Below are 25,302 nucleotides of genomic sequence, written 5' to 3' on the forward strand. Positions count from 1 at the left end.
ATGCCAATTATGAAATTAGAGTAAAACAGGGACTTAAGTATAGAAAGTCCCTGAGTAAAACAATTGAAAAACTAAAATGTTGACAAAAAAAAAAAAAGAATTATCACACGCAAGTCCTAAGAATCCTGTCATAATATATTGCAAAATGACCTGAAACAGTTCGAAAACTGGAGTACGTGACACATATATGGCTCTTAAAATTCCATCCAGAAAAATGCAAGCATACTAATTAAATAAGCAGAAATTAAAGAGATGAATTAATGCACTAGGTTAAGGCTCAGGCCAAGGACTCACTATAGATTAACAAATCCTTGCTTAGGCCTAGGCCGATGAAAAGAAGAAAAAGACATGGGACTGTATATTTTATGCATTTCTCCTCTGAATAAAATATGCCCCCTTCCAATAAATATATGAAGAGTCGGGGTATAATTTAAAATTGCAAGGATCGGTAAAGTAAATATATCCCTGCTGATCCCATACCATTCCCCCTTGTTTTTCTTCTTTACGGAAATATCTTATTAAAAATATTAACGTAATATTATGGAAGAAAATAGTGTATTTGTTCTATCTATTGGTCCCTGATTTGTCACAATCATATAACCACTCTCAACACCCACATACAAAAAATCCCAATTGTGCCTCGGAAAATAACCAGATAAAACCAGTCATAGCGACAAACGTAGTCCAGACGATGATTACGTAAGGGAAAAATACAACTGACATATACCTCCGCGTAATGTTTACAAATTTTCTGTTGTTTTTTTAATATTCTAATTGGTAAATGCATTTAGAAAGCATTTGAGTTATCATAACTATTTGGTTTTATTTTGGAATACCCCAAAAAGATGTACATTGTGTTATAAAGTCTGTTTCTCGCCGAAATACTATAGAATTATTTTGGTAAACACGTCGCGCAGGAATAAATTTGCCATATGGTATAAATACAAGACGCCGTCAAAATCAGTATTTACGCAGCAAAGACGATCAAGAATGGTTGTGAGACGCCATTGCCGAATTCTTGAAGTTCAAGTTGAAAACATGGACAGGCAAGAACATCACATAAGTAATTATTTGCTTTGTATGTTGTTCTGCATGGCTTTTATTTAATATTTATATTATTTAGTCTTCAGAATACGTGGCTCATTGAAAAGGGGGTATTTCTTAAACAGTGTTGTTATTTTATGCCACTTATTTTGTTTTACATTAATTTTGGGCTGACAAATATCATCTACATACTATTGTTGTTTGTGAATTTTGGGTTTCGTCTGTTTTCTGTCCTCTTGTTAGCTGTATGGTTTTGTTACAGTCCTATCTGCCCATCTGTATGGATACGTTGTAGGGCAAATTATTCAATGACAATATGGGCTTCATCACAACAATTCTGTGGCTCCAGACAGACTTGGAGCCTTTGAATGTTGAGAAATTTACACAATCTAATGTTAACAGGATTAACGTATCGTCGTTCTAATCCATTTAAAAAATGAGATTAAAGGATGAAAATTGAGGGGGGTCCCAACCCACATTAAGCTGTACAAAACTATCCTCAAGGCTCAACCCCAACTTTAAAATCAAATCCTTGCCAAGATAATCACCAAACCTTACCCTAAATTAAAAGAAGACCCACATTTCTACCTTGTTTTTTAACATGGAAATATATCAGAGCTCCAGATAAGAATTCACAAATTGGGGTTTTTACCCACCATTTTTTTATGTAATTGGGTGATAAAGTTTTTTAATTGCATTATCAATTCCAATTCACCCCTCAAGCAAATATCAAATTGGGTTTTTCACCACCAAGCTCCTTAATGTATTGGGTTTTTTCATCAACACAATATTGAATATTTAGGCATGTTATAATCACATTATATCAACCCCAGATGTGTTTCCATCTTAAATGTGTTTCTTTCTTTGTAATTGTGCTTAGCTGTTTTATTTGGTTTATTCACTGACGAGCAATTGTACGTTTAATTTGTGTCCCGTTTTAAACGTTCTGTCAGTTTTGTATTTTCTCAAAACTTATGTAAACTGCAGCTGGTGTCACTAGTTGGACAGTAACTAATTGCCTTTCTAGATCCCATATGATCACCCTACAGTTTATAGTTGGGGTAGGTGTGGCTTATATTGTTATGTAATATATGTGAAATTTAGGTGCTGTAAGAAAGTTTTGCCAGTCCTTTCACCTATTTGCCAGATCTACTTTTTAATAAAAATAAAAAGTAGTTCCCAGATTTAAGATATACCCCAAAACCTGGAGATTTATAGGGTGGTTTAATGATGGAGACCACATTCAACTTAAATTTACAAATAATTCTGCAACATCAAGTAAATAAATGACAATGTTATACTGCACTTGCCAATAAGACAACTATCTTAAGCATCCAGAACAATTAGACCAAAACAAAGAAAGTGTCAAGCTGCATAATTTGACGTAAAAAACGGATGTGTGTATTCATTCATCAACTAAAATGAAAAAAAAAAATATATAAACTGTTTTTGTTTAATTCAATTTACATAAATCTGGGTTAAGTTGTCCCTTATCAGAACTTTTGGTTTCCGATGCTTTCCAACTTCATATCATGTCATAATTGATTTGGCCTTTCACTTTTTCCAACTGATTTCGTTTTTGACGAAACCCCGTGTTTATCGTTCTATAGCAATGTTCTCGTACCTTCAAACACGCCCGTGCGTTCAATGGACGCTTCCTAAAATCACTAGCTGAGTCTTGTTATCATCATAACTTTCCCTCAGCTATCAAAAAGAAGCCGAAAACATGCTTCCATTCAATATTTTTATCGGACATTTACTTTCGTTTTAATTCATTGTATGTTATGATAAATCCCGGGCAATTCGAAAAAATATGACAGCATGTCACACGCTAATTGGATAAACGCCGAGAAGATCGAAATGTTTTCATAAACACGTGTACCTTTTGAGCAACGGAAAATTCCAACACGGACACATTACAGCTACTTGATGCAGGGCTCTATTTTAAGAACGAAAGGACATTTCCAATTATAAATTATAAAAATAGATTTACCCGACGACTGTAATCAGATAAGGGTAAATAACACAAACGATAGCGAATAAAAGCGTTAAGAACTCATGGTTTTGGCATATAATTGGGTTTTCCTTTGAATTAATTGGGTTATTGAACCCTGCAATGGGCAATTGCATTGGGTTTTTAATTATTTGTATTGCGTGATCACGCAAATACGCAGCTTATCTGGAGCTCTGTATATGTAAAATCTTTTGAAAACTTTTGAATTAATATTTGATATTGTGTATACTTTGTACTAGAATTTGACTTCTATTGGGTTCTTTCTTTAAAACAAATTTAAAGGCAACTTAAATCAATTGAAACAAAGCATTATAATATATACCTTTACTTGTTACTAAAGTGATCGAATCTAGTGTTTCCTGCAGCTTTTGAAAGTGGCTGGAAATTTTTCATCTTGTAGGGCACTCCAAGGCACCCTTTGTGTGGAGGACTACACTTTTAGGACATCCTTTCCAAAAATATAAAAGCACTGTTAGGAATAGGGATTTTATCAAAATATACCATTGTTTCATATTTACAGGTAAGAAATAAAAGATATATTGGGTTATTGTCCCCTGTGTAACGCATTGTGGGGGGGGGGGGGCATCTAAATACCGGGTGTCTGTATGTCCAGTCTTGTTAGCGCTCTCATATGTACAATTCTTGCAAGAATTAATGTCACAGGTTAATATTGGCAATGTCTTGGACGAGTTCGAAAATCAGTGCTGAGTTATGCCCCTTGGAAATATAAATTATATATGGAGAATTGCATTGTTAGCGCTCTCAAATGTTCAATTGTTGCCAGAATTATATGAAATTTATATTATAGGTTTATATCATCAATGTTCTTGACGAGTTAAAAAATCAGTGCCGATCAATAATTTAAAAAAACAGTTATGCCTCTTGAAAATATTTATTTTATTGAAAATTGCGTTCAGTTCTTACCAGAATTTTATGAAACTTGTATCATACGTTTACATCAGCAATGTCTTTGACACTTTCGAAAATAAGTTCTGATCAAATATTTTGAACGAGTTTTGTCCCTTTTGAAATATAAATTATAATGGAAATCAAATTGCATTTGCTCTGAAGCCTTCATTTCTCTTTAAGATATTAAAAAAAGGTTTTAAAGATTAAAAAAAAAGTGCTTTTGTTAGTTATTGCCCTTGTACTTTAGATAGATAAAATATGTGCAACGCGGGGGACATTGGAACACACTTCTTTTATTTATTTAATTTCATTTGTAATAAATTTGTAACTTCTAGACTTGGCTAATAGAATCTTGATAGAGCAACTGCCTCATTTTAATCAATGACTCATGTTTTGAACTTAATGCTGGATCCCTGATTGTCTAAGAGTGGATGTGTTGTGAAAGAAGCAACACTTTAAAATATATGCATTGCATTTTAGCTGCACAAAATACCTTTTGGATCTGACTTGTACAAATGTATATGCCAAACAAAGGTACCATTACCTTGGCTCATAACTGTTCTAAACTTTTTAGGCCTGACTGCCATTGGCTTTTTATGCCCCCGCCGTAGCGGAGGGGGCATTAAGTTTCACCATTTTCCGTACGTCCCGAAGTTGGTTTCCGTTCTTTAACTTTGCCTCAACCAAATTAAATGTTGTGAAACTTATACATAATGCTTATTACCACAAAACACAGATCAAGTTTGAATTATGGTGGTGTCACTTTAACCATTCTAAAGTTATGCCCCTGTACAAATGGAAAAATTGCTGATTTTTTCTTTTCCGTTCTCTAACAAGTTAGCCTCAAACAAATGTTATGAAACTTATACACAATGCTTATTACCACAATATTCAGATCAAGTTTGAATTTTGGGGGTGTCACTTTAATTGATCTAGAGTTATGCCCTTTATAAATGGAAAAATTGCTGAATTTTTCTTTTCCGTTCTCTAACTTATGTTTGCCTCAACCAAATTTTATGAAACTTATACACAATACTTACTCCTACAAAACTAGGATCAAGTACAAATTTGGGTAGCGTCACTGTTACAGTTCTTCAGTTAAGTCCCTTTATAACTTTATATGATATGCAAGTGGGGGCATCATCTGTGTTCCATGTACACATTCCCTATTTCTGTATACATTTTTTAAACTGTGTTGATTTATTGTACTTATCAAGACTAAATCAGCTTTTCTCTCAACTTTACATTTATTTAGATGACAACAGTAAGAAAGCTACCCAATCTGACGTCTCGGCCAACCGAATAGCTATTTTAGTCATACTTGAAAGTTCATTGTTTATGATTATTCAATTATAATAATAATGGTTCATACCAAAGCCACAGTCTATTTTTTTAGTGAAAACAAGAATCCTTTGAACTATGTTCCAGTAATGAGTTTCAGAAGTGAAAGAACATACTTCGATTTGTTTTCAGAGACATGTCTCGGGTTTGCATAAATTGTTGTTTCTTTTGAAATAATCAATCTTCGAAGTCGATCATGGTTCAAAATGTTTTTAAAGATATAAATTGTCTGTAATGTCTTTATAAATAAAATAATTGTAAAAATGTTATTTCATTAACCTGGTTTGATACATATAAAACCCCTGACGTTGCCGAAACTGACTCGATGTTTGTCCATGTGCTCTTTCATTCATTTATTTGAACTAACTCTATGGGTGGATTTAAATTAACTCCCATAAAAAGTCAAACTGATGACCCCTAACTGATAAGTCATACAAGTAACAAAAGATGTTGATCTTGGGAAATGCAGACAAGTTGTGATCTTTGAAATCCAATATACACACATTCTAGCTCTCTGGGGAAACTTATTTTATAAGTAATTTGTTATTTTTAGGTTGTACATGTTATATAGTACCTGTTACATGAAAGAAATGACAGAGTATTTGATGTGATGCACATGGGATAAAATGTAGGCAGAACCCTGAACCATGGATGGCTTTTTGAAGGTAATATATCTAGCAGTTACATGTACTTGCACTGAGAAAATTGTTTGCCATACACTTGTTAGTGTTTTTTGCCAAAATGCAGGATAAGCTTGCAATATTCATCAGGTTCATGAAATCTTGTTTTAATTTTAACAAAAGCTGGTACATAAAAAAATTACCAAACTTGGATAAAAAAAAATCTATTGATGTGTCAAGTCTAAAAAATTAATCTCGTATCCTTAGTACCTGTAAATCTGCATTGTTACAAAGGTATTTATTTTGTATCTTTTCAGGAAGTGGTTGTCATTGATGTTGCATATTGTCTTTAATTGTAAGGCAGATGAGGGTTTTAGTTGCATGGGGAATGTCGACAAACTGGAAATATGTGAACCCTAGCTTTTGTTGTCTGGTGGAAGATAGGCATTGAAGTGATGTGATACCAAAGCTGTTGGTTATAGTGTAGAAGAGGGGCATTGAAGATAAATAAGTGGGCAATTTAAACATCTTTGAATAGATTTTCATAGCAATAGTTTCAATTTTGCCATAGATTATTGAAAAAGTTTCAGGTTCAAAAGGAGAGTACCATATACTGGCAGCAAATAATTTTTTCTTGTGCATTATTCCTATATGCATTTAGATCCTTGATGTCTGACATCCTGACTTGAAGATTTCTTTTGTCTATTCATTTAGATTTTAAGCAGCTTATCCTTATTATTCATGGATTTATTATTTGGATTTTGATTGTGCTATCTAGTAATTCATGCAGTGTTGTAGAATTTTTTTCCATTGGGACCATCATCTTAGCATGGGAATGACCTACTACCTTCATTGCAGATAAAAATGGGAATGGAATGTAAAGACGAAAGAAATAATTTGAATGATGATATATTAAATATTTAAAAACAAGGTTTTTTCCTCCTTTGACAGCCTTAGATTAATACAACTTTTATAGCCTTGATTTGATTAGTACTGTTTGTGTTTCAGATATATCTAATTGCATTTAATCGTCATTGTAACTGCAAGGGATTTAAAATAATACAACTTTGATATGTTTGATTTGATTGGTTCCATTTGTCTTTCAGAAATACTCAATTGCATTTAACAGTCATTGTAATGGCAAGGAATTTAAAATATTATTTGCTATATATAGTAATCCTAAGTATTTATCTAGGTGATGTGGTTTGTAAACTAATAACCCTAAGCAATTCTTTGAATTTTAGACGCATTAAACAATAGTTATCAATATTTGCTAAATCATATACAGGTACCTTGTTACTAATAAATTAATTCACTGATTTTTCCAATTTAATACAGATTAGTTATAACAGCTTTGTTGACCTTGAGCAATTTGGTGTAAATGTTGAAAGTTTGTTACCATTTCATTTCTGTACACTGACCGATAAATTTACCAATGTCGGAATGTCGACAAGTTACAGTAATGATATGATAAAGATTTTACAGAAACCGTGCATCTTGGGACTTCACATAAGCAAGCCAATAATTTGGAAACCATACTTGTTTGTAGAATTTATTTATTCAAATTGACAATTTCTCAAAGTAAAGCAAAATACGGCTGCAACTAGGATTGATTTGTAGAAATGATTCAGAAGATAAATCTTGTCCATACTTGAAAGAAATAACTCTTAAGTTCAGCTGTTAATATAAAATTACCAAGTATTTAAGTTGTATTTATGAAAGAATTCTGAGAATTGAAGTTTGTTGCAGGCTTTCATTTCTGTTTTAATTTAGAAATCTACAGAATGAAAATGCATGAATGGCTGTATGGTTTATATAAGATCGGAATAATTCTTAAAAAGGGATAGATATAATTTGACAATGATTAGATTTTATCCTTAAAATTTGGATATAGTTTTCACATGCTGTTTGTTACCCTTTGAAGCCTTGTGGTGGAATAGTGTTATATTTGGACATAGAAGCTATTTATACTATCAGCTTATACAAGTGATGCTTTGGATTTTTAAAATTTTTTATTAGTAAGCAGGATTTTTTAATGGATATAACCATGACCTAATTTTTTCAGCAAGACCTTTAATAGATGCAAGACATCCCAGAATAAAGAAGGCTAAATCTGGCAAATGTAATTGGACCAACTTGAAAGGCATTAGCAAGAAAATTAATGATGATTTTGTTTAGTGAATTTTACAGAAGCTATGCTTCAATAAAGAGTTTTGCAGTTCAAATAATTTGGGGAAATGCAGTCGAGACCTTTTGGACAAGATTCCTTTCAGATTAAAATGTCCTTTTGTTTTAATCCAAACAGGTCTAATGTATGATTTAGCAATTGGGGAATTGCTCGCCCATTCTGCTGTAAATGGATAATGCTTCATCTCCAGATATTTTCACAAGCTATTGTTGGAAGCTTCCAGTGGATTAAGGTTGTTTTGGTATAGACGTACTTAAAAACTTGAGATAAACAGCAAATTCAAGTATTAAATTAGAGGCAAGTGACCCCTGAATAAAGCTTGCAAATATGATTGTACCATATTGAAAGGCATAAACAAGTCATTAACAAAATTTATGAAGGTTTGAGAGCAATTCAGATGTGGGGAAAAGGCAGTCTAGCCCTCTTGGACGGACAAGATTCCTTTCAGCTTTAAATGTCGTAGATCTAGTGTATAATAAATCATTTTATGAGGCAAGGCTCGACCATTCTGCAGTGAATGGATAATACTACTTCGGATTTGAATGCAGTTGGGACCTTGGGGACAAGATTCCTTTCTGATTTAACTGTCCTGTGTTTTAATCCAAACAGATCTAAGGTAAAAATTGAGCATTTGTGAGGCAGTGATTGACTATTCTGCATTAAATGGATAATGCTTCATCTCCTGATTGGAATAAATCAATTATTGGACTGAATGAATTTGAAGTTAAATTTTGCAAACCTTATATTTAGGTAACCAGTATTTATAACACTTGGACAACAATGTTGGAGGTGATTCTTAAAGCCAGTCAACATGAGTAAAATCTTCAGGATTTGTTTAATAGGTTCTTGTTTAAAAGAATTGGTTCATCTATTTCAGATTTTTATATGGAATGAAATTACTACCAAAAAGATGGTTAAAAAGTGTTTCTTTTTTGTTCAGTCCACTTTATGACGTGACTAATAATTCCAAAAATAATTCTTGATTATTTCTAGGAAGACAAGTGTAAATGTGCAGTTTGTCCAATTAAAACCAAAGAAGAAACAGTTGAACACAAAATAAACCACTTTTTTATTTCCAAATTATATTCAAATGATGAGACAAAGATTTTTACTCAAATTCAAGGAGGAAACAGCAACCACAATGGGATTCCTTTCAGGTTATGATCTTAAAAAAGATAAGTTCTGTTGTTTGATTGCTCGAAAGATCCATTTCAACTTTCAGATGTCTACTTGAACAAATATAGGAACCAATGCCCTGCAAGGTACAAAAAGAAACGCAATTTCAGCTCATGCATGGACATTTTTTATTATTATTATTATTGCACTATTTCTAAACACAGTTGAACATAACCAACAGCCCATGTGGATGCAATTATGAAATATCTACCCAAAGTGACTCATAAGCATTTTAGAAAACACAGGTGCCATGATATAAATTTTATCACCTTGGTCTAAACCCATCAGTAGATAACGGAGACAACTAAAGACACCAAACAACCCTTGTCAAGAGCAACTTATTTAGGTAACAATTACAAGAGAAAATGCAGTAAACATCAGTATTGGTTCTTTCAGGTTGTCTCAACTTTAACTTGAATCAAATCATCTTAGAGAAGGTTGTCATATTTCAGATCCGGTTTCAAGTCTAGTTGAGCTATATAGAAGTGAGGCATAGTCTAGTGCATAAAGTTCAATTAAAAATGCAGTATCTTTTTCAATATCAAGATGGATTATTTACCTACATGAAGCTGTAGTAGAAATTTATTTGAATTTTAAAGAGGCTCTCATATAAAGGACAAAGCTTTTAAAGAATAGAAAAACCACACTAAAGATTTTAATTTTTGAAACAATACCATCACGTGTATAGATGAGCAATTGTGGCTCCGCTAACAATAGTATATGCGAATTTGCAAGACACCATTAACCCAGGGAAGATCATAAAAATTAGCAAAACTAATCTAGAGGCTTCCATATTTCTGGACAAAGCTGAATTGGCAAGACACCATTAACCCAGGGAAGATGATAAAAATCAGCAAACCTAATTGATGATATCAGTATATATTTAAGTCCTGTTTTAAATCTAAACCAATATTTGCAGGGATAAGAAATAACAAGAAATATCTTGAACACTATGCTCATGGTTTTCTGTTTTCTTTATTGAAGTTATGGTGGTCAATAGATCTTCTTTTCATTTATCAGAAGGACAACTTTAATTTTTAGGTTAAGTGGTCAGGTGGACACCATATATTTCTAGAAAATGACTACAACACTTGCAGTACAGTAAATGATGAATCAATGTCAAATTTTTCAAGTGCTAACAGCAAAATATAATTATCAGCATACTACTAAATGATACAACATTTTCATCTTATTGAAATGATTATTTTAAGGAAAAGATAAATAATGTCAAATGAATTCAAAGCTTTTAGGAAAAAGAAATGGAATGGAACCGATAAAAATTTCAGGAATTAGTCCAGTAAGATGTAGATTTAATTGCAGAAGCAATTTCAACATTAAATTGACCCAACGCTGAATTTGATGTCGCAAAGTTGAGGCTTTAAATATTGTTTTCTTTTTCCAAGCATGACAATGACATATCCATGTATTCAGGCATCAATCATTTCTTTTCATAGATGTGATCGTGAGGCTCTTTTTCATAGAAGCAGTCTGAAGGCTCTAAAAACATCACAGGTTTAAGCTTTTGAAGAAGAGATGGTTGTTTCAAGAAACCAGTATTTATATCGATAGATACGTATAGAAGATAGATATGTATAGAAAATGGCATTCTTAAGCCTTTTAGTAAATTGTGACTGTTTTGATGTTCTGATTTCTCAATTCCAAGCTTAATTTGTTGCAAGTTTTAATCTTGAAAACATTGGGGAAACAAAATATAAAGGGCTTGAATTGTTCATCTTAAATTCTTTATTTGGTTTTAGAAATGTAGTTTGTAATTAACATCACATGAATACTATTGGTTTTTATAGCTAAATATTAATGCATTATTATAGCTCTTTTGTCCATTGTGTTTTTGCACTTGTCATTCTAACAAGAAGTGTCTTTTGTGGGGAATAATTTCTTTTTAGCTATAATTGCTACAGTATGATTATTTTCTCACTCTAAGTGAAGCTTGAATATATATATATAAACAAATTTAAATTATGGATGTTGCATGAAGTTCTGATAGTTTACAGCTTTAAATCTAAGGGTTTGGTAGGGATTAATCACTTGACTCTTTATAGTGCTATCATTGTATCAAGATGCTGAACGAATGTGAGGTTTGCAGATTTAGATGAATCACTAGCCTGTGCACTAGAACCAAGAAAGTTGAGGTAGTGTTGTCTGTATTAATGAAATTATTATTTGCCTGAAACTTTTTGATTTGATAAAAATTCTAAAGATTATGGTTTCTTCTTTTTTTGCAAAAGATATTTGAAATTTTATACGATTTGAAAATGTAGATATTATCAAATAACATAATATTTTATATATAATTTATATTTTTTGTGATTGTAAATACCGGTATGCAATTGGGAGGGGTTGATTTTCAGTGCATTAACATTGTCCCTGAACAAGACCTGCTGTATGTTGATGGGAATCCACATGCCATTATGATAGTAAAAGGAAAGTGGTTTTGATTAAATCTAGTAATGTCCTTGTCCAGATATAGGCAGTCTCCTCCAATCCCATCTCCAGAAAGTAAAGACGCTCTAACCAAATCTTTACGGTATGAAATAGTTAAAATGCATGTAATAATTCAAGACTTTTGTTAGCTGTATGATTTTTCACTGGTACAAAGTAAAATGCACCTTTGAAGTGTACCTTGCTACCTATAATATACTGAATAATCTTCAAATAGCTTTATAAATTTTTGCTTAGTTTTGAAGTTGATACTTTTCAATGAACTTGTGTAAATGAAATACAGTATTGAAAATATATATATATGCTTAACGGCTAACTATAAATGCATTAGTCTTAAGAGTTTGGGGGAGGGGATTAATATGAAATAGATTTTTTTGGCAGTGAATTTGGTGATCAATAACAGCAGATATCTGCACATGCACTTGGCCCAGTTGTGATGCAGCATATCTCCTCGAATGGAGTCCAATTAGTAAGAACCCTAATGAAGATGATACTATACATGTGAATAATGTTAATGAGGAGAGAATGGAAATAAGAGAAATGGAGTAATTTGAGTTCAGTTGGTAAGCCCATTTTCTAAATGACTTGCTGAAGTTGGACATTTTTTTTATAAATTGTTATTGTGAAGTAAAATAGACCTGTTGAAACTTTTCAGAACTTACTTTAAAATTTTGTGTGTGCAAGGAAAAAAAATTTGAAAATTGTGCAAAAATCAAAATACTTAAAACCAAAATTTAATATTGATAACTGTAATATGATAGAAAGATCTAATTTGTTTATTTTCATTTATACTTCTGAAAATCATTGTGAATACAAATATTTGTGTGGAGGAATATCTTAAAAAGTGTAAAGGTACTGGAAGTAAACGAGTAAAATTGTAATTAATTATAGTAATAGTGGGGGGATTGGGAAGATAAATGATTTTGTCATTGCTGCAGATAGCGATTTTTCCATGTATTCCTTCCCATGACCAGTTCTTAAATGGAACGATCTATAGGATCCCATTTAGCCAGCTTCCAAGCCTGTTTCTTTTAAAAGGAGGATAAAATCTACAGGTATTGTGTTTGAAACTAATTGTTCTGTGTCCATCTCATGATTTATGATAAATTCTTATGAATGGTAATTTCCTTTTGTCTTGCATTGTTTTAGCCAACTTTAACAAAGAATACATTATTTATTGTTGTAGATTTAAAATTTTATCAGGAGCCTTCTAAGCTTTAAAAGTTTGTATTCAGATCATTCATTTAAAGGAAAATGAGAATTTGATATTCTAAACACAAATTGGGATGGGGGTTTGTGTATTTTTAATCATATATAGTTTATTGTCAGGAAATGTTGAGAGATAGAAAAAAAGATGAGTGACCCCATGAGTGGTAACCATTACAACTGTAATTTTTGTGTTGTACATTGCTTTCTAATTTGTAAATTCAAATGAAATATATTTCATTATTAATATTAACTAATTTCATGATTCAGATTTTATTGTTGGAGGTTTCTTAACTTGTATTCAAATTTTCTGTGAATCAAACTTTTATAGTAAAATAAGGATTTCATAGTTAAAAAAAGTGGGAAAATTTGGTGGGAAAGGGTAACTAATTATATCTTTTGTCAGTGATACCTATGGAACTGGAAGACCCAGTTTGTGATTTGCTTAAGTTTGGTATGAAAGTAACCTGTGGGACTTAACTGATATTGAATGCTGCTTAATATGTGAAAATATGCAGGTTAAATTCCTTCAATAGAAGCACAGAAAAGTTTATCAAGTATGTTTTAAAGATCATCATGGGCCTAAGAACATGGATGTAAAATGTATACTGTATTGAAGTAAGAACATTTATTGATATATAGATTTTATTGGTAATTTAAAGTTTTGATAAATATGTTGTTGAAGATGTTTGATTGTCAGGGTTTATTTTATAATTCGTATATATAGTTATATCTATCATGTAATCATATCTCTGAGATATTTTTAATTTGATTTCAAAAAAGTCTCAAGCATGTTTATCAGCAAAGATTATGCTTATTTTGCAATATGTGTCTGAAATTTTATACCATTTAAAAATGTATTGGCAAATAACAGTAACACTTGTATTAATATTTTTTTGTGATCGTAAATATCTGTATGCAATCGGATGGGGTTGATTTTCAGTACATTTTCCATGTCCTTTCAAGATCTGCTGTATGTTGAGGGAAATCCACATGCCACTAAGAGCATAAAGGGTAATTAATGTTTGTCCAGGCTGTCTTCTCCAATCCCAACTCCAGATAACCAAATCTGCGGTATGAAGTAGTTAGTAAAAATGCATGAAATATTTGAAGAGTTTTGTTAGCTGTTTAATACCACTTGTATGATTTCTCACTGGTACGAAGTATAAATGCACCTTTGAAGTGTACCTTGCTACCTATATTATACTGAATAATCTTCAAATAGCTTTATAAATTTTTGATTAGTTTTGAAGTTTATATTTTTCAATGAACTAATTTTAAATGAAATAACAGTTTTAGAAATATATGCTTTACTGCTAACTATAAATGCATTTGTCTAGTTAGGGGGAGGGGATTAATATGAAATAGATTTTCTTGGCAGTTTTGTCATAATCATGAAAAGCAGATTTCTGCACATGCGCTTTGACTAGTTGTGATGCAGCATCTGTCTCCTCGACTTCCAGTCCAATCAATTAGAACCCTAATGAAGATGATACTATGTGTATAATGTTAATGAGGAGAAAATGGAAATATGTTAAGAGATGTGGAGTTAATTGAGTTCAGTTGGTAAGGCCATTTTCTAATTACCTTGCTGAAGTTAGGCCATGATTTTGCAAAGTAAAAGATCCATTGAATCTGTTCAGAATGCAGTTTAAATTTGTGTGGACAATGAATACAAATTATATAAGAACGAATTACTTTTGTTTATTTTCCTATACTTGTGAAAATCAAATTGTGATTGCAAATATTTGTTTGAAGGAATATCTTAATTTGAAAAAGGTACTTGGAGTAAAAATTTATATTCACGTTGCAGTTAAATTATAATAATAATAAAGGGGGGATTGGGACGTTGAATGTTTTTTTCCTTTATACAGAAAGTGATTTTTACATGCACTCCATCCTGTGACAAGTTCTTAAAGGAACTAGCTATATCATACCCATTTAGCCAGCATCAAAGCCTGTTTCAAGATAAAATATACAGGTATTGTGTTTGAAACTTATTGTTCTGTTTCCATCTCATGATGAATGCTTATGATTGGTAAATTCTTTTTGTTTTCATTATTTTCAGCTAAGTTGATTAAAGAAGATTACATTTTTTTGTTGGGTTATATAGGTTCAAGTTTTTATCGGTAGCCTTCTAGCTGTAAAAGTTTATTTTGGTACATGAATAAAGGGAAAATGAGAATTTGATATTCTAGAGACAAATTGGGAGGGGGTATGTGTATTTTTAATCATACATGTATATAGTTTATTGTCAGGAATTGTTGAGATAGAAAATATCTTGTAATCTGGAGAGTGGTAACCTGTATAACTTATTTTGTGTTGTACATTATTTTATTTAGTGTTTATTTTCAAATGAAATATAAATCATTATTAATATAAACAACTATTTCATGATGCAGATTTTATTGTTGGTGGTTTCTTAACTTGTATTTTAATTTTCTGTGAATCCAGCTTTTAAAGAAAAATAAAAGTGGGAGAGCGGTGGGGGCATTGCATAACTAATAATTTATTTGTCAGAATCCTGGAAAACAGCAGATTAACTTTCAGTGGTAAGACATCCTAACAGTTTCTTATATTGATCCTTCTTGAAAGAATCTTCATTCCCCTAACAAAGGTATAGAGAGATAACCATTCTTGTTCCAGAACAGTATAGCTTAAAACTGCATTGAAGTAGAGAAGTTTATTTGAATGAAACGTGAAAGATCAAATGCATAACCATGAGTTAATAAATGGTAACATACTTTATTCATTGTATTAAGTAAATGATTTCATACATCATGTCAAACAAGTTTTATCATTTCTGTACTATTTATATTGCAAACATGATTGATATAAAATCAAATTTCAATGATTTCTGTATTGTGAAAATTATTATTTTTCAAGAATCAACTTTAAATCTCAATTTCTGTTAATATTGTCTGAACAATAATTGGTCAAATTAGAAAGAAATAAGGGGTTAGGCTGTTACTAACTAATTTCTTATCAGCAAAATATGACCTGTGGAAGAATGTCCTGATAAAGAGTACAAAAGAATAGCATATCCTGTGACAGAAAGCTTGAAACCTAGACAGTAAAGTTTTCAGAAAGAGATGCAAAGGTTCATTAGGATAACCTGTATAAAATGATATGTAGAAAGAACCCGAGCCAAAGAATGGTATTTCTTTTCTCATTAGTTGCAAAAAAATCATTCATATTGGAATATATTTTAGTGTTTTTTTCATAATATAAATCTTGTGAAAATGTTGAGAATTTAATAGGTTAATCAGTGCTTAATGAATTATTGTTAAGAAAACCTTTACTTGAGTAAATTGAATTGGGGTGTGAAAGGGAAGGCATGTTATTTATTTTTAAAAGTGATTAAATTTTTCTGGATAATAGTGTTCAATGAAATGGTTTATTAACCTTTCTCGATAGTCTATTTTAATAATTTGAAATTTATCTTCAGATGCTTAAATCTGTTTGAAATTATGGATTAAAAGGGGTAGGGAAGGGTTGTACTGATAATGTTCTTCTTTGTTAGTGAAACTATTTGAAATGACAGATCATGCTCAAGATTTCATACAGTAACGATGAACATTCCATAATACAGTAACAAGTTTGAACACTATATAATGTAATAGCTTGAAAATTGAACCTACCGAGTGTGTTTGTGGCTAAATAGTAAGTGTATCAGATTATGCTTCATATTATATTGTGAAAGAGGAGTTAAATGTCAAAAGTTATTGGATCATATCTGCAAGTTCGAAGTTTTTATCTTATTTAATATATACAAATAGAAAATTTAAAATGTTATTGTAGAATTTAAGATAAATCAGTGTAAAATTAGAATATATCAGTTTTGGTAAAGTGTAAAGTACAATGAAGTTATTAAGTATGCAAGTTCTTGTTGTGTAGCTAAATATTAAAGTTCTGGGGTTAAAGGTAGGTTGGGGAGGGGCAAGGTAACCTATAATATCTTATTTGTCAGTGAACACAAGTCCTTGAAGATACCAGATTCACATTCAGTGGAAAAGACCTAACAAGATCTGCTTCCTGTGATGGTCCTCTTTGTACCCAGTTCCCAGGTAGATAGAAAGATGTCCTCTGTTCAAGGAAAGATTGAAACTACCGGTAGATAAAATAAAATAACCAAGTGAAAAAGGTTTTGCATTTGAATAAGTTGTGGTCATGACACGATGTAATTTGAAATATATTTTTGAAAATTTAAGAATGCTGTAATATTAGTATAAATCTTTAAAATATATTCAATAATGGTTAAATTTTATCAGATATGTTATTCAATTATTAGTCAATTCAGTAACAAGGGGTTGGGGTTTAACGTTTTTCATTGCCAGCGAAAGTAACAAAAAAAAATAAATGTAGTTACCTGTGGATATTGGTCCTCACACCCAAGTTACAGTCTAAAGGGATAGTACATCCTGTGGCCAAAAGGTTTGAAACCACTACAATCCAACAAGTACAGTAAAGTTTGAAAAAAGTAATGTATAAAAAAAGCCTTGAAGCAGAGTTGTCTTGAATGAGAAGAGAGAGGCTGTGACAAAAGAAGAGTATTTCTCATATTTAAGTTAACTATATTTTTTATATTATTTATATTACAGATTATTTTCATTTTAATAAGTTGTGCTGTTAAATTATTAACTATATTGAAAAAAATGAGGTTTCATTAAGTTGCAATGTTTTTGTCTTGATCAACTTGGGAGTTTTAATTAGAGCAAATTAAACTATAGATTTGTGTATAGTAGGATTGTTACTTTGACATGTTGACATTGTATACGTAGGTACAAGTATTTTAGGAAAGTTTTATAATGATGCAAGTCTGGTATCTTTTGATAGTGATATTTTATGCTTATATACCCTTATTGTACTGCTGTAAAATATACTTATAATTGTGTGTTGATTGTTTCATAGCGTTTGTAGGGTACCATCATTGTTTATCAATGAGTATAAAAGCTATTTGATTTAATAGATAACACTTGCATTTTTCCTATCCATGCCATATGTACAAAACTCTTTACAGGCGTGTTTGTTGCTTAATATGCTTGCACTTATTTATATTGAAATCCTCTAAATTTTATATTTAATATTTTTTAATGTTTGACTTTCACTGACATTGACCGTTTGACAATAATGTTGGGTGGGTATTAAAAACAAAGATTTGCTTTTTTGATAGTATGGTTTTAACAGATGGATTGCAATCTGTGCGATGACTCGAGTGTTATGTTGTGTCTCCAACTAGGTTGAAATAGTTTAGTAAAAGATCCTTGGATGAAATGTGACTGTGCTAAAATCTATAAGTAGATGATAATCAAAGCTGTAGTGCCACAATAGAAGCTTATTTAAACCAGTTATGTAGTTTCCACTTAAGCGTGAGCTTTTAATATAGCCTGTATTACATGTGAAGGTATGAATTTGTGTTGTTTGCATGCAAGAAATTTTAAAATATTTTTTTTATGGAAAAGAAATGTAATTTACTGATATTGAAAAACTTTGTAGGGTAGGTGGGGTAAATGAAATATGAAAGTTTGCCTTAAAAATATAATGTAATGTTCAATGTGTTGGTAATGTTTTTTTGCGATATTGATTGTATAGATGAAATCTAAACAAGAAATATGTATATATCTTTATAATTGAGGAAGGAAGATAAATATTTGGTGTGTAAAAAAATTAGGGGGTGGGCTCATTATTATCATTCTTAGTGTTCACAGTGTGCACCATAAAAGACCAGTGAAAAGAGAAGTGTCATTGTCCCTCAATAAAAGTCGAGAGGGTTAAACTATATTTTGCCGTTCAAGTTGGCTACAGACGCTGTTTGTCGAGCTTTCACTCTGGGAAGGCAAGTAAGCATTTTACTTTCATAGTTGAAAACACATCAGTTTCTTCTATTGATATTAAAACAATTATTATAGTAGTTAAAAGATCACAAGAAGTAATGAAAAAATAAAAGGGCATAACTGTAACAGTAAAAATTTCTATTTCAATGTCATTTTTTATGTCTTTTTAAAAATCTTTCCTCAGATTTAAAGAAACACTTTAATGTACATGTATATTCTTAATAAGCCATAGCATATGAAAATTTGAAAAAGGTGGAAAACACTAGATGTTATTGTATTTAAAATTTGGAGGGGTGGGGTTGTAATTTAAATCATTAGTATTCCACAGTATGCAGCAGTTGAATAACGCATCAGTGGTCCATAAAGTTCCAGACAATATATAAAACTGAAAAAGGGGTGTCGTGTAAGTTTTTGATACTGACGATCAAGTACAGTGGCAAGTACACAAATGTATTGGCTTTCTTGTTGGTGTGTAACATATTCCAGTATTTTACCAGTGCATGCATCACATAACTTTGATTTTGTATCTGCATACAATTAGCAAAACACATGTTCCAACTGTAATAAGTGTCACCAGTTTAGTTTAATTCTTGGATAATGGTTCTTTTTAATCATGTTGACCTTTGTTATTTTATATACTAACCATTTTCATAGTCTGAATATTCCTTATCAGTTAGTTTAGAAGTGTAGCTCTCAATGTATGATTTGTATTGTCACTTTTTGATAGCTGATGTTGCTTTCTAATTTTAAGGTCTTTCTATATGTAATATGACAGGTCAGCTGCTTTTGATTATGTTTTTCATTATATTTAATCATGCTTTTTGTACCTAAATAGTAGGCAAGTCAAGGTATGCATTAATTTTCCCTGTCTGGTTTTTATTATTATTTATATTATTTACATGTATGTTTGTTTTTCATCTCATTTTATGATGTTTTGAGTGGTTTATTTAATTCTTTAAAGTATTGTAATTATCAGCAATAAATGGAAAAGAGAAAAAAAATCTTTATATGTGAAAATAAAGCCAGGACTGATAAACTTAAAATGAGTTAGGGGAGATAACAAGTTTTTATTTAGGTCCCTGTATCTGTCCTGCTGATGAAAATTGACCAGCCAACAACGAAATAGAACATTTTGGGAGAGATGGTGGTATTGGTAGCCAAATAAAAATGCAATTGAAGTAAAATTATACGTACATACTATACTTGTAAAAGTTTTATTTCCATGTAATGTGCAATGAATTGGAAATATTTTAATAAATATTCATTAATTAAAACTTAACAACATGCTATCATATATAATAATTAAAAAATAAGTATAGAAGATGAATACAATGGTGTGAAAATTTTTAAGGGGGGTGAGGAGTATTATAATAATTCTCATTCACAGTATTGACCGTACAAGACCAGTAAAAAGAGAAGCTCCATTAAAAAAATCAGTTACTGAAACTGAAACATGCCTGTCTAGTTAGTTACTGATGCTGTTTGTCAAGCTTTTGCTTTGGGAGGCAAGTAAACATTAATTTGTTTCTTTCATACTAAAAAAAAAGAATTAGAAAGTTTCCTTTTGTTGATATTGAAATATTGAAATAATTTTTATGCAACTATAAAGTGTAGAACATATATATTGCATTTTGAGTATAAAAAACAATAATAGTGATCATGCTATTTTAATGTCATGTCTTTTGAAAGATCTTTCCTCAGATTTAAAAGTTATATATAAAGGTATATTCATGATAAGCCATATATTAATATTTGAAAAAAGGTAGAAAAATATTGGGGGGAGAGGGACTGTTAATAAACATTAGTATTCCAGTATGCACCATTAACAGCAGCAAAGGTCCATCTAAAAGTTCCAGGCAATAAATAAAATTGGAACCAGCATGTCAAGTAAGCTATTTATGCTGACTATCAAGCTTTTAAGTACAGTGGCAAGTACACATTAATTACACAATTAATATTAACAGTACCAATTTTATTGCACAAGACTTATTGAATGATGACTTCTGCTAATTGGAATTTTTATATTGAATTTAGTTTTTTTACATTTTCTTATAGAATGTTGTCCCTGCTACAATTATATTGCAATACAATAATTTTATTTTCATATTTTTTTTTCTTCCATTGTATTGATGTTGGGTGGTTGGGGTGAATTAAATGTTCCAGTTTTTTGGCAGAGAGAAGCTATGGTTAAACAGAGAACCAAAGAAAATGTGGTATGAATTTCAGTTTTGTTCTCATTTGTTTACAATTTTTAAATTAAGACATTTGTGAATGAAATTTATAAAACAGAAAGTAAGGACTTTAGTTCTTTATTTAAGGAGAAACATTTGTTGGATAAAATGTGCAAATTGTACATTGTATTAAAAATTAATGTTAAAATAGATTCATGCTTTTGTTGAAATTTGATGGAAATGCTGGGGGAGGGGTTTTGACTAATATTGATTTTTTTATCCCAGAAGCACAGATTGGATTGAAAATCCTGTAGTATGGAGAATGGAAAATTTGGCTGTACATTATTGGTACATTGTTGTATCTGTTAATGTGTCAACAAATAATCATTTGAATTGTATTCCGGTACACTTACATTTTATTTTGACCTATTTTTTATCTGCATACTATTAGGAAAACACATACTCCCACTTTAATAAGTGTCGCCAGTTTAGTTTAATTCTTGGATAATGGTTCTATTTAATCATGTTTATCTTTGTTAAATTTTTATACTAACCAAATTCATAATCTGAATATACCTAGATTATCAGCTAGTGAAGCTTTTTTTTGACCTATTTGTTAATCTTGCAGTGAAATTGATGGAAATATTTGCTAAATGCTGTTATTCGTATGGAATAAGGGGGTGGGGAGTTCACATTTCTTTCTTTTGTAGTAAAGGCTGTAGTAATCAATGTTTACAGTTATCTGGTGAGGAATGGTGGTGTAGCTTTGTTCTTGTTGGTGTGTTACATATTCCAGTAAATTACTAATGCATGTTTCACATAACTTGTAATTTGTACTTGCATACACTAAGCAAAACACATGCTCCGACTTACATAGCCTTCAGCACTTTTGTTTACTTCTTGGATAATGGTTCTATTTATTCATGTTGATATTTGTTATATTTATATACTAACAATTTTCGAAATCTGAATATTCCTAGCTAGAGTAGCTTCAAACTTTGTTGTTGACAATGTTGAGTTGTTTTGTCTCACTTTCTTACATTGCTTTCCATTTTGATGATTTTTAATCTTTGTATTTTACCACACAAACTGCCCTTGATATGTATTCTGGTATATTTTTTATGATTTATCCATAGTGCTTGCTTTGTGTACATACAAGATATTAAGGTTATGCATTTTCTAGTTATTTATTATTTACTTGTATCTCTATTTTATCTCATTTTTATGATTTTTATTTGACTGGTTAGATTTTTATTTGTAATCATATAATAAACAACAATAAGTCTCGAGCAAAAAACGTATTAAACTAAAAATGAAAGTTAGCCGAGAATTTTTATTTAGGTCCATTTATCTGTGCCGTGTTGATGAAAACAGACCAGCCAATGACATAAGAAAATACATTTGGAGAATAAAAGATGTTGGTTTTGGTAGCCTAAATAATTACTATGGAAGTAAAATTATTTTTACTTATTTACTTTATCAATAGAAGAATTATTTCCATGTAATGTTCAATGGGTTTGAAATTTCTTTTTTCTGAGATTAACTATTCATCAGTTAAATATTAACATGCCAAAATATATAGAAAAAAGGAAGATAATGAAAGGGGTGGGGCGATTATAATAATTTTTATTGTTCACAGTGTATTCCATAAAAGACCAGTGAAACGAGTAGCAACATGGTCCCTCTGTAAAAAACTTGGAAGGTAAAAATGAAATATGCCTGTCTAGTTAGATATCGATGCTGTTTAAGTTCTGCCAAGGCAAGTGAACATTACTTTCATACTTGGGAAAACACTTGCAAAGTGTCTTGTATTTATTGTAACAATAATTGTAGCAGATGAAGATAAGAATGTTTCTTTCTTTTGATTGAGAAAACTGCATTAAGGAAAAATGGAAAAAAAGTTGTTGTGTATAGAACATATTGCATTTGAGTAAAAACTAAGTACATAACTTAAATCGTGATGCTATTTTAATGTCATGTTAATGTCTTAAAAATCTTTCCTCAAATTTAAGTTACATATATATGTATATAGAAGATTAGCCATAGCATATTAATATTTAAAAAGAGGTAGAAAAATACAATTTAGATGAATTTGTATGTAAAATGGTTTGGGGAGGGGGACTGTTGATAATCATTAGTATTCCACAGTGTACACCATTATAAAAGGGAGCCAATGGTCCATCATAAAGTTCTGGACAAATAAAAATTGAAACCGGCATGTCAAGTAAGCTTTTAACTCTAGCTTTCAAGTACAGTGGCAAGTACACATTGATTTATTACTCTTATATTTCTTTCATATGAATGAAATGATTGTTAAATGTTAATTGGAAGTTTTATTAATTCTTGGTATTAAAGATTGTCAGTGTAAAACAATTATAATGTAATGCAATGAATTTTCTTTTTCATAGAGTATTTTTTTTTGCAATTTTCTTTTAACTTTTAGTTGATTGGTGTGGGTGGGGTGAATTATATGTTCCAACTTTTTTTGCCAGAGAGAAGCAATAGTTCAGCAGAGAACAATTGAAGAAAAATGGTATGAATTGTCTGGATTATTTATTTCCCTATTTGTTTTGCATTTTTAGTTTTAAATATTTCTTAATGTAAATTTGTGAAAAAGGAAGTCAAGTTCTTTATTGGATAAAATCGAAGAGTATTGATTTGACAAGATTACAGGTGAAAATTGCTCATAAAATATTAGAAACGAAAAAAACAAGCTTTGTTGAAATTTCATGAAAATGGGTAGGGAGGGGTTTTGACTAATATTGAAATTTTCTCTCAGAAAGAAGCATGGATTGGATTGAAAGTCTGGAGAGTATGAAGAAAGTGGTAAAGTTAGTTGTACATTATTGTTGTTGGTGTTATTTTAACCTATTAATGGTTCAATAAACAATAATTTTATTGGTATACACTTCAGGAAAGAAGCAATTAGATTTTGTTTTTATTTTGACATATTTGTTAATCTTGCAGTGAAAATGACAGAAAGTTTTGCAGTAAATGCTGATTTTTCTTAATAGAATAAGGGGGTGGGGTAGTTCACATTTCTTTCTTTTGTAGTATCAACCATAGGTTATCTGGTGAGGAATGATGGTGTAGCTTTGTTCTTGTTGGTGCATTAAATAATCCAGTATTTTACCAATGCATGTATCACTTAAATTGTATTTTTTACTTGCATACACTTAGCAAAGCATATGCTCCCACTTTCATAGATGTCACCAGTTTAGTTAATTCTTGGATAATGGTTCTTTTTAATCGTGTTGATCTTTGTTATTTTTATACTAACCATTTTCATATTCCTAGATTATCAGCTAGTGCAGCATTGACCTGTATGGATATATGATTGTTTTGTCACCTTCTAATGGCTGATGTTGCTTTTTATTATGAGGTATTGAATCCTGATGTATTATAACAGGTCAGCTGCTTTTGATTTTTTATTTTTTTTGCATACTCAGCATTAATGGTCACTCTTAATTGATAGATATTTGTTTTTGTCGCGTTCTGATGGCTGATGTTGCTATTTATTTTGGAGTCTTTAATCCACATGTATTCTAACAGGTCAGCTGCTTTTGATTTTTTGTGTGTATAGTTCATCATTATTGGTTTATCTGCAGCACTTGTCATTTTGTATTTATATACCTACATAATAGGCAAGATTGGTAGCAGACATTTTATTTCAGCATGCATGCATCAGAATTGGAGAGGATACAAGTAAATATATGACCAAGGAAGGCAAATAAGATAATTATGCAAGGACCCTGATCTTTGGCTTACTAAAATTGGCATGCCAGGAAGTGAGACAACACTGCCAGCTGGTCAGAGCAGAGGGTAAACCTACCTCCCCCTCTCTCAGTTTGGCTTGAAAGGAGAGAGTCAGGGTTGGGTAGCCGGCTCGCAGCAATAACCTGTGCACATTAGGCTTCCAAAATATAAATGTATTTTAGCAAAGTTAAGTATTTAGTAGATCTTTCATATATTGTTCACTAATCAACATCAATACAATAATGCTAATTTTGAATCATTTTAATATGCTCAGTTATATAAAAGATATAAATATAAGTGTGTAAAATTTAATTTTTTTTATATAAGCAAACTTTCTCAAAATGTTTTATTCAGTAGATTTATTAACCAATGTTAACTGTCCAACATTAATGAAGCTCATTTTGATGTGCTGAAAACTGCATACAAAAGACTAAATAAACATTTTTGAAAAAAGGTGAAAAGGTATTTTTAATAATAAATACAGAAATGATATACACAAGTAATATATTTATAATTTACAGAGTATAACAAAATATAAAAGAAATGTAAATATTAAAAAGTTAATAAACTATCATAATCATAA

General features: G+C 30.9%; 1 long non-coding RNA gene across 1 annotated transcript; it reads left to right on the plus strand.

The window, feature by feature from the left end:
• The first annotated feature begins 912 nt into the window (after positions 1–912).
• Positions 913–25,302, plus strand: LOC127739230 (uncharacterized). The gene is made up of 3 exons (XR_008000355.1): positions 913–1,063; positions 5,862–5,973; positions 6,246–25,302. It is a non-coding gene; the product is annotated as an uncharacterized LOC127739230 (long non-coding RNA).

This window comes from Mytilus californianus, unplaced genomic scaffold (assembly GCF_021869535.1).
Source record: "Mytilus californianus isolate M0D057914Y unplaced genomic scaffold, xbMytCali1.0.p SCAF_4, whole genome shotgun sequence".
Classification (NCBI taxonomy): Eukaryota; Metazoa; Mollusca; class Bivalvia; order Mytilida; family Mytilidae; genus Mytilus; species Mytilus californianus.